The sequence below is a fragment of the Mesoplodon bidens genome (genome assembly GCF_964165515.1).
Source record: "Mesoplodon bidens genome assembly, chromosome: 17".
Taxonomy (NCBI): Eukaryota; Metazoa; Chordata; class Mammalia; order Artiodactyla; family Ziphiidae; genus Mesoplodon; species Mesoplodon bidens.
Window position 1 is genome coordinate 6,165,810 of NC_138174.1, and position 11,714 is coordinate 6,177,523.

Genomic DNA, 11,714 nt, shown 5'->3' on the forward strand with positions numbered 1-11,714 from the left:
TTCCTTATGTCTCTGGCAGAGGGAGGGGAAGATTTTGAAATATGCCTAGAGCATCCTGATAACAAAGGCCTACTCTGTCAGGGAAAAGACCTGTCCCACCAGGGGACGGGCACTTCCCTGACTCCAGCCCTCTCTAGCCTTCCTATCTCACCTAAGGGAGGAGAAACAAAGCTAATAAATACTTGTGCAGGTCACAGCCCAAGGACATGGGTCCACTGAAAGACTGCTATTTAATCCCAAGATTATATAAGAATGCTTCCCCTCCGCCCACACCTGGCGACCAGCAACAGAGCTCCAGTAAAGAACAGTGGATTACAGTTTGAAGAGCCGACTCTATTTACCGTGAAGCCTCTGGCACCCGCAGCTACAGAAGATTAAACACAGCCTAAAACCCCAGCCAGACTAATACCAAAGCTCAGGCTAGCGGCCTATTTAGCTCAGTTCCTATAACGTGACACGTCATGTCCGACTTTCAACAAAAAATTGCAAGGCATTTTAAAAGGCAAGCAAAAACACAATCTGAAAAGCATCAGAAGCAGACTCTGCAGATAGGGCAGAGATTTGGGCATTATTGGATAGGCCATTTCAAATAGCTATGATTAATATTTTAAGAGTTCTTTTGGAAAAAGCAGACAACTTGTAAGAACAGGTGGGTTATGTAAGCAGCAAGATGGAAACTTCAAGAAAGCATCAAAAAGAAATGCTAGAAATCAAAAACAAAGATCCTGCAAGCTGAGTGATGCGGCCAAAAAAACAAAAAAGAAACAAACCCAAAAAACCACTATAACAGAAATGAAGAATGTCTTTCATGGGCTCAAGAGTAGATTGGACACAGCCAAGGAGAGAACCAGTGTGGGAGATTCTTTGCCCTGCTGCTAAAAAAAAATCCATCTCTAATATAAAACTGGCTGCTTTCTCTCTACTTCAGGGGTTACATGTTGCTATTAGGATAAAGTCCAGACTCCTAAGTGAGACCTACAGCACTGACCTCTGCCTACTTCTATAGCTTCAGCTTTTACCATCCCCACCCAGAAGGTTCTGTACAGACACACTAAACTCTGGTTTAGTCACTTAATGTCCTGATGTGCTAAGTTCCCACCTCTTAATGGAAGGTCCCTCCTCTTCCCCTTCCTGCTTTTGCCATCCAGTTTATCCCTTAAGACACAATTCAGGGAGCAGTGGCCACAGGACGCCTTCCACCCTTCCTGAGCATGTAAGTTAGGTGCCTTCTCTCTCAATCATAGCAATTACACTCTGTAGCATAATCATCTGTTTTCTTGACTCTTCTGCCCTGGACTAGGCTGTGGGTTTTTAAAGGGTAGGGGCCATGTCTTCGTAGGCCATGTATTCCAAGCACCTAGTACTTTGGCATAAAAGACAACCAGTGAATGTTAGACGGATGAGTGAATAAACGAATGAATGCAGAAGGCTCATGGGAGGAAAGAAATGGGTAAATAAAACCAAACTAAACAGGCATTTGAGTCAAAAACCAATTTCTAGTGTGTATTAGTCAGCATTCTTGGTTACAAATAACAGAAATGGACTCTGGTTCACTTAAGAGAGCGGTTTTCTGGAAGGGCATTAGGTAGCTCACAGAATCAACAGGAAGTCCAGGGAGTCATAGAAAAGAAAGACAAAGCGAAGAAGTTGCCACAGGACTGGTCATGGGGACGGGTCCTGGTCCCGGGACACTGGCCACAGTGCTGTTCCATTGACTCCGCCGCTGTGAGAATCTCAGGGTGATGACTCAGTCACTCTTCAAGGTTCAAAGTCTCAGAGGGAGACTCTAACTCGCCACGCTTGGGTGAGGCGTCTGTGGTATAGTTGCCGGGGATGGGAAAGGGGGATAGCTTCTCTTCAACTTCCCAAATAGGAGTGCCGTTCACATGCTCAGTAGCCGAGATGACAAAGACCTATGGTTTCCCACGGCTGCCGTGACAGAGGGCTACAAACTGGGAGACTGAGAACAACAGAAATTTATTTCCTCACAGTTCTAGAGGCCATAAGTCTGCAATCAAGGTGGGGGCAGGGCTGGTTCCTTCTGCGGAGGGCCTCTCTCTTAGCTCCTGGTGGCCATGGCCATCCTCGGCATCCTCTGACGGACAGCCGCCTCACTGCTATCTTGGCCTCCGTCAGCCAGTGCACTCTCCCTGTGTGTCTGTGTCTCTGTCTCCTCCTCTTACAAGGACACAAGTTACATTGGATTAAGGGCCATCTACTCCAGTATGACCTCATCTTAATGAATTACGCCTTCAACGACACTATTTCCAAACAAGGTTTGGGGACGCAATTCAACCTAGAACTCCCCGTATCTTCTACATTGGTGACTTCCTTCTATTCCATGGGATACCAAGGGCAGGGAAGTGGGGTTCTGTCCCACGTGCAGATAGCAGGGGTGCATTGCCTGTGAAGTATGTAAAGACATGATAAAAATGACTAAAGGATGGTTGCTTTTTATTAACATCTTGGGCCAGTGTTCTAAACAACATCAGAGAGAAAATACTTCTCCCCCCAAATGTGTGTTTGTTTTAGAGAATTGCTGTGTGTGGTAAAAATATGTCCACAAATCCTTCAGACTCCTCTCTTTAACAGGTGGAGCCCAATTCCCCTCTCCTGAATGTGGGCTGGACTTAATATTTTTGTTTGGTAAATGCACATGTTAGTTCATGCATAATATATTTACAGAATTAAAAAAAATTTTTTTACACAAACTTGGAAATTTTTTTTTTTTTAATTTTTTTTTTTTTTGCGGTACGCGGGCCTCACACTGCGGTGGCCTCTCCCGTTGCGGAGCACAGGCTCCGGACGCGCAGGCTCAGCGGCCATGGCTCACAGGCCCAGCCGCTCCGCGGCATGTGAGATCTTCCTGGACTGGGGCACGAACCCGTGTCCCCTGCATCGGCAGGTGGACTCTCAACCACTGCGCCACCAGGGAAGCCCTATTTAAAAAATTTTTTAAAGGTTATATTCCATTTGTAGTTATAAGGACTTCCCTGATGGCTCAGAGGTTAAGAATCCGCCTGCCAATGCAGGGGACACGGGTTCGATCCCTGGTCCAGGAAGATCCCACATGCCGCAGAGCAACTAAGCCCGTGCGCTGCAACTACTGAGCCTGCGCTGTAGAGCCCATGAGCCACAACTGCTGAGCCCACATGCCACAACTACTGAAGCCTGCATGCCTAGAGCCTGTGCTCTGCAACAAGAGAAGCCACCGCAGTGAGAAGCCTGCGCACCGCAATGAAGAGTAGCCGCCACTCGCCGCAACTAGAGAAAGCCCGCGCACAGCAACAAAGACCCAACACAGCCAAAAATAAATAAACTAAGAAATCAATAAATATATTGGCTATATTCCATGTGTTGTACAATTTATCTTTGTAGCTTATAGCTTATTTATTTTATACCTAATAGTTTGTATTTCTTATTCCCCTACCCTAACTTGCCCCTCCCCCTTCCCTCTCCCCACCAGTAACCACTAGTTTGATCCCTATATCTGTGAGTCTGTTTCTTTTTTGTTATATTCACTAGTTTATTTCTTAGATTCCATATATAAGTGATATCATACAGTATTTGTCTTCCTCTGTCTGACTTATTTCACTAAGCATAATAGCCTCCAAGTCCATCCATGTTGTTGAAAATGGCAAAATTTCATCCTTTTTAATGGCTGAATATGATTTCATTGTACATATACATCACATCTGCTTTATCCATTTACCTGTTGATGGACACTTAGGTTGCTTCCATTTTCTGGCAATTGTAAATAATACTGCTATGAACATTGGGGTGCATGTATCTTTTTGAATTAGTGTTTTCATTTTCTTTGGAAAACTCCTCCCCCCCCTTTTTTTAAACATCTTTATTGGAGTATAATTGCTCTACAGTGCTGTGTTAGTTTCTGCTTTATAACAAAGTGAATCAGCCTCATCACATACACATTTTTTTAACCTTGCTGTAAAAGCTTGAATTATGTTCAGATATTTATCCTCCTCCACGAGCCCTCAGGTAGATTCACCATCTCTTGTCCCATAAATAGAATCATTACTGATCTAATCCAACCATTTCCCTCCCCTGTAATTACTTTAGCCATGGGTGTGTGATGTAATCCTGACACATGAAGTGTCCGGAGAAGTCTGCGAGGTTGCTTCACTGTTCAAAGAGGCTACATGGAAACACACCCTCCCTTTTCTTGTCTCTGGAAGTTGTGTGGTTGTGAAATCTGGAGTTGCTGCAGCCATCTTGTGACCATGATGAGAGCTAGTAGAGGATAAACAAGCTGCTGACAGCAGTGGGCAAGGTGGAGAGATGGGAAGAATTCAGATCCCTGGATGAATCATTGGTTTGCTGAACTATTTAACAGTGGAGCAGCCTTTCCTCTGGACTTCTGCTTATTTCTCGAAACTGCAGCATAGTTGGTTTACAATTTACATCTGATGAGTTTTTGAAAGTTTGTGTAAGTCTACTGCTGCTCTTTCTTGTTTCTGTTGGTTTTTTCTCACGGAGCTTTGTTTTCCTGACTCGCCATTAGTCTTTATGCGGAGGCCGTTGCCCTAGAAAAATGGAATCTGAGGCTTCCCGGAGGCCTGGGAGAGAGGTGTTTCCTCCTTAGAGGATTTGCGCTTGCTTCTGCCAGGGGCCCAGGGGCTCCACCAGTCAAGACCACCTTAAACCCCACACCTGGCTTGATATCCCAGAAGGGAACCTGGCCTGCAAATCTGCCCAAGGTAACCAAGGTGGGGCTGCAGCCAAGACCCCTGCCTGGCAGTTTTTTCTATTTCTTCTTTTCTCTTCCAGCCATAGTCAACACCCAGCCTTCCTCAAGGTACGCTAGGATTGTGGGGAAAGGGAAGGTTTATCTCTGGTTCACACTTACCTTGACGGGGGGGCCCTTTGGAATATCAGCCTGTAGGGGGGACTCTGGGAAGACCCCCGCCTGGAATCCAAGCCCATGGGTTCTTGCTTTGCTTGTGCAGCAGATGCCCTGGGGCAAAGTGGCCGAGTTCCCTTGTTGCTCTGGATTCAGACTTTCCCTCCACTTTTGCCTGAGGTTGCTGACCAGCTTATCAGCTCTTTGCTTTGTAAACGGATGCCCTTCATATTTCAGCTAGGAAAATGCTCTTTCACTGAGAGGCTTACTCAGGCCCTGGAGTTATTTTTACGTGAGAAAATACATTGATTACTGTTTAAGTCACCTGAGTCGTGGTTTTCTGCTGCTTTCAGCCAACTGGGCCTGCTCTTGACATCAGCGCATTCTGGAGGAATTTCTGAGAGGAAGCCTGAAAGTTGGCCAGAGTCTCTAATATTAGGGTTTGGGATGCACTGATTTGGTAAGGATGTCTTAGTTATTCTGGGCAAATCTCTACAAAAGAAAAAAAAAACCATCTATTTATTTTATTTATTTATTTTTTAAATGTTTATTTTTATTTGTTTGTGCTGGGTCTTAGTTGCAGCTCATGGGCTCCTTAGTTGCAGCTTGTGGGCTCCTTAGTTGTGGCATGCAACCTCTTAGTTGCGGCATGCATGTGAGATCTAGTTCCCTGACCAGGGATTGAACCTGGGCCCCCTGCATTGGGAGCATGGAGTCTTAACCACTGCGCCACCAGGGAAGTCCCCAAACCATCTATTTATAAAGGAGGTGTTATGAAAATATTACAGCAAAATAGAAAATGAACACTTATTGAGGGCCACTAGGTATTTGGCACTTTCGTTTTGTTATCTCTGGACTGAAACTCCAGTCTCTTAGGTTAAACAGTGAGATCCTATCACTGAAGATACTACTCCAGGTAATGTGATAGAATAGAGAGGGAGGGGAAGGAAGCCCGGTGGGAGGAGGGGCGGGGGGCCGGTGAGACAAGCAAAGAAAGAGATCTGTTCCATCCTGCTCCCACCTGGAGCAAACTCACGAAAAGCAGTTCACACCACATTTCCTGCTGTTTGGGGCCAGTCAGAGCGTGTTGGGCCGTGAGCACGGAGGTCTCCTGGGTTTTTTCCTCACTGGGACACAGTCGTAGCTTGTGAATCACACTGCCAGGTTTACCGACAGTGCAGTTTACATTTGTCTTTATTTTCAAGCCGGGACCTTTAATTAAAAACCATATTTAGGGGACTTCCCTGGTGGCGCAGTGGTTAAGAATCCGCCTGCCAGTGCAGGGGACACGGGTCCGAGCCCTGGTCCGGGAAGATTCCCACATGCCGTGGAGCAACTAAGACCGTGCGCCGCAACTACTGAGCCTGCTCTCTACGGCCTGTGAGCCACAACTACTGAGCCTGCGAGCCACAACTACTGAAGCCTGCATGCCACAACTACTGAAGCCTGCGCACGTCTAGAGCCCGTGCTCCACAACGAAGAGTGGCCCCCACTCACCGCAACTGGAGAAAGCCCACGTGCAGCAATGAAGACCCAACACAGCCAAAAATAAATAATAAATAAATAAATTTAAAAATAATAATAAATAAATAAATATTGTATTTAGAGAGGCTTCCCTGGTGGTCCAGTGGCTAAGACTCCACACTCCCAATGCAGGGGGCCTGGGTTCGATCCCTGGTCAGGGAACTAGATCCCACGGGCCACAACTAAAGATCCCACATGCTGCAACTGAGAATTGGTGAAGCCAAAAGAAACAAAAAAACCCCCAAACCCCCCTGTATTTAGAGGCACTATAGTTGTGGGGACTATACAACTGGTTTTAGCTGGACCAGACATGTTGGAGAGAGCCCTGGGAAGCCAGGGTCTTGGGTCCAGCTGGGTTTTCCGGTGGCCTTCAGATCTTTGGAGAATCTCAACTTCTCTGAGCCTCTTTGCCCCCAGCTTTCAAATACAGGGTTTGATGAGATGATCTTTACAATCTCTTGGATTCTGAAGTGCTGTTTTATGAATGCAAACTTATTCAAGATTTTAAAGGCTTGATATGATGGCAGGTCACTGAGATGGTTCCTGTAATACTATCCTCATCCCCTGCACTGTTTTCCTCATAATCGTCCCAGGCCTTCACCTGGCTCCCGGGACCGCCCTGGGGCCTTGCTGTAGAGAGTGCCGTGGTGCACAGCCCAGAGCCCGCAGCACCCAGCCCTGCCTGTGAAATAAATGCCTCATGGGAAGGGAGCTCCTCACCCGACAGGCCACCCCTTCCCCGGGGACCACTCCCGTCCAAGCACTGGCCAAGGGGGTGTGTACCAGCCTGCTTGGGCTGCCAAAACAAAGTGCCACAGACTGGGTGACTTACAAACATGGAACAGGAGGGAAGGCGGCAGGGCCCACAGTCTCTAAATAAATCCACTTCTTACCTGTCACTTTGTCTCTCGCTGAATTCTTTCTGCGATGAGACATCAAGAACCTGAGCTTCATTAAGTGTGTGATCTCCATTGGAAGACTGTGGGTTTTGGCCGAGTTCGAGTCCCAGCCACATGGGTTCAAGTCCCAGTCTGAGGTGCACAGTTTCAACATTGGCTTGTAGATGAATGTCTTCTTGCTGTGTCCTCACATGGGCTTTATCTCTAATCACCCACCCCTGGTGTCTCTTCCTCTTCTTATAAGGACACCAATCATTGGATTAGAGCCCCACCGTTATGACCCCATTTAATCCTAATTACCTCTTCAGAGGTCCCATCTCCAAATATAGTCATATTCTAAGGTTCTAGGGCTTAGGGCTTCAACTTGTGAGTTGCGGGGGGACACGATTCAGTCCATAAGAGGGACTGAACAACTCTCAGGGGCCGTCCAGGCTCCAGAGCTTCCTGGAGACTAGCTAAGGCCCCTGTCGCTCTGCTTCTCCCTCTGCCCAGTCCTCCCCTCCCCGTCAGGTGTCCACCCAGAGCCCTTCCAGTAAACGTCCTGCTCCCAAATCCCCATCGCATTCCTGTCTGTCTCGTGGGGAGCCAGCCCCAGGACACGTGCCCTCCACCTTTCTTTTATTTCTCTTCTGGGGAAGACCACTTTGGTAGCATATCCAGAAGGCTATCCTTATAGGTAAAGCTTTCTTGAAATGCTTATCTTCTTACAATAAAGAGTGACCATCACCGGAGAGGCTTCAGTGGAGGCAAATGGTCTGACCCGGTGGGCTCTAAGATCCCTCTTATGGGACTTACCTCTTCATTGTCACCTGATAGCTCTTCCTTAAATAGTCCACAGGCACAGAGGCTCAAATAAATGTGAAAGCTACATTTCTTGTGTCTGATTCTGTGGTTCTTAGGCCAAACTTAGCTCCCTGCCCAAGCTCCCAGCGGCCCCCAAACAGTTTCACTTTCTCTCTGCCTACCCTTCTTGTACAAATTAAGGAACGATTTCAGGTCATCAAAACTACAGAAATGGGGCTTCCCTGGTGGTGCAGTGGTTGAGAGTCCGCCTGCCGATGCAGGGGACACGGGTTCGTGCCCCAGTCCAGGAAGATCCCACATGCCGCAGAGCGGCTGGGCCCGTGAGCCATGGCCGCTGAGCCTGCGCGTCCGGAGCCTGTGCTCCACAACGGGAGAAGCCACAACAGAGGCCCGCGTACCGCAAAAAAAAAAAAAAAAAAAAAAAAAAAAAAAACTACAGAAATGAAAATTACACTGGAGTGAGTTTAATTGAGAATTGACTCTTTATTGAGCAACTGTCCTATGTGGGTCACACCACCATGGGGAATAGGAAAAAAGTAGAAGAAAACCCTCGCTCTAAAGTTGTTACGGGGAATTCCCTGGCAGTCCAGTGGTTAGGATTCGGTGCCTTCACTGCTGTGGGCCTGGGTTCGATCCCTGGTCGGGGAACTAAGATCCCTCAGGCTGCATACAGTGCAGCCAAAAAATAAAATAAATAAACTTGTTACAGAGCAGGTGGAGGGGTGAGTTATATTTGGACTGAAACTTGTCATTGTCATGGGCCACTTTGGGGAGGACTTGATGATGGAGGCCTTGGGAAATCTAGGTCCTATGACCAAAGATAACTGCAGCCACGAGAATCTCTTTATCTCTCTTCGCCTCATCGTTAAATGCAACATGCAACATGCCGTCCAAGAGGCACCAGTTAAAGATCTATGATAATTTTTCCAGATTTTGCAGGACAGTGGCCTCAGGGGAGGATGTAGAGGAAGACTGGGTCTCCAGCTGCCTTGGACCAAGGTTTCCCACACGAATCTTGGCGCCGCTGGTGGGTTGGGAACCTCTTACAAACTATGTGAAAAGCTTTTTGAGCTCTTTGGAAACAGATATGGAGAAAGCATAAGATTATGTTTGCAGTATTTATACAAGAAGAGTAACACATTTCTCAGTTGTTCTGTTCATACTGGCAACTGCTATTGTTCACAGAACCTACAGCCTCAACAAAAAGTTAGTATATTTATGTCTGTCCTGTTTCCTCTAAGAGTCCTATATGTTTCCCTAAGAAAAAGATCCAAATACGCAACCTACACAGTGAGTACAGGAAACTCTCAAAGGTTTAGAAGAAAAGCTCTTCAGGCTCCAGTGCCGGACAGCGGCAGCGTGTAGCTCTCGAATCCACCCCTTGCCTTCCGTCGCCTCACAGTGGAGCCTCGGCAGAGCGGTGCCTGTCTCCACTCTCCTCTGGGAGCGTTTATCTGCAGTAGACATCGCAGGAGAATCGGCATCCTGCAGAGCTGGGTACCAAGTCTTATGAAAGCCCCCAGGGAGCCTTGGCCTGAATTCTGAGATGGCTTTGAAGCCCACACTCCGGAGCTCTCGCCTGGCAAGACCAGGCTGCACTGTCATTTTCTCTGGGTTTGGTCAAGGTTCAAGTCTTCGGGCCATGAGGGGGTTCCGGAAGTCCACTGGGTGCTTCTTATGCGGACCAGGGGAGATCTGGGCTGAGTTGGGCTCTGTGCTCCGAAATCGGTTTAAAACAAAGAGATTCGACAGAGACTAATTTACCCTCTCTCCGGGAGTCCCTAAACTACTCCAAACCTGCCCTGGGATTCAAGGTCTAAACTAGATTTGTCCCGCAAACCCAAGGCTGGCTGATTGGGCAAATAGTAGCAGGTTCAGAACCCTCCTTGGGCAGCAGAACTGGTCTAGATCCTTCTGATCCATGTGCACTACTTTAGGGCATTTCCTAGATGGCTGCTAGGTAGAGTTTGGGTCTTTGCTTAGAATGTGTTTACCCCAGACTGTTAATGGTTTAATTCTCAGTTGAAGGTAATGTCAAATTACATTCATTTCTTTTTCATGACTTACGTTTGTCTGTATGTCCTCTGTTGTTAGGAGTCATTTTCTTTCATTTTTTTTTTTTTAGGAAAGCAGGCTCCTTTTAACCTCTGTGGGAAGGTGAGCTCTTTTGCATTTTGCAGTAAGTTCTGTGAGGAGGAATGAGTCCTATCTGTTCACGCAGTGATGCGTAATGAAAATACACTGCATTTCACTTGTCAGGGTTTTCTCCCAAAGACCACTCCCAACCATCACCTCTTTGAAGTTGTAGACATGAATAGACATATATATAGATACACATATGAAACCAGATTAAAGATGTAGTTATTAAATATGTGTGTTTATATATATATGTGGTATTAATGCTGTGTATGTGGATGTATATGTACATTGGTGGATATGTATAATGGGGTGTGTGTGTGTTATGTAATTGTAAAACTTAAGCGAACTTATGGTATAGGGACATTTTTGTCAATTTTGTCCAAGACCAAAAAAAAAAAAAGAAAACTGTGTTTGTGACATAACATGGAAATCTTTTAAAGATGCATTTAAAATATCAACTTGCATTTGAAGTTTGTGTGAGCTCCCTGGGACAAACACTCCTCTGAGGTCCACCTCTCCCCCTAGACCGTGGAATTGACTCTGACCATCCCAGAATGTGGATCTCTAGCCTGTTTGAGAGGAGAAGCTGTTCTGCATTTTCCTCAGCCTTGTGCACTCCTCTCTCGGGGTAGAAGGGTTGAGGTGATAGAGGAAATCCCAACAAGCCAGGCCCAGATCCTGGGAGCCTGACAGCTCTACTGCTTCCTCGCTGGGAATCTCTGGGAACTGAATAGAGGAGCAGAAGGGAAGGGGTGGACCTGCGGCCGTGGCCCTGCCTGTCACTCTGTGAGACCCTGCTTTCAACTACTTGGCTGTCTACCCAGAAGTGGGATTGCTGGGTCATATGGTAATTTTTTTTTTTTTTTGGCCACACCTCGCAGCATGTGGAACTTCCCTGACCAGGGATCGAACCCGTGCCCCCTGCAGTGGAAGCGCAGAGTTTTAACCTCTGGACGCCAGGAAAGTCCGATCATATGGTAATTTTATGTCTGATTTTTTGAGGAGCCTCCATACTGTTTTCCACAGCAGCTGCACCCTTCAACATTCCTACCAGCAGTGCACAAGGCTTCTAAGTTCTCCACATTCTCACCAACACTAGTTATTTTCTGTTTTTTTATATGGATTTTTTTCTTAAAGATGAGGAATTAACTGGGTTGTAGTCAGCCTTTCTCTAAACTTATTCTGAAGCTCACCCACCTCCTCAGAACCATATTATAAAAATGCAGACTCCTAAGCCCACCTCAGAGTGTGAGCTTTTTTTTTTTTTTTGCTGTATGCGGGCCTCTCACTGCTGTGGAGGGGCCCAGCCGCTCCGCGGCATATGGGATCTTCCCAGACCGGGGCACAAACCCACGTCCCCTGCATTGGCAGGCAGACTCTCAACCACTGCACCACCAGGGAAGCCCCGGAGTGTGAGCTTTTAAGCAAACTCCTGTGAGCACCGCCTCCTGCACTCCCAGGAATGCCTCCTACAAGTGGACTGCAGA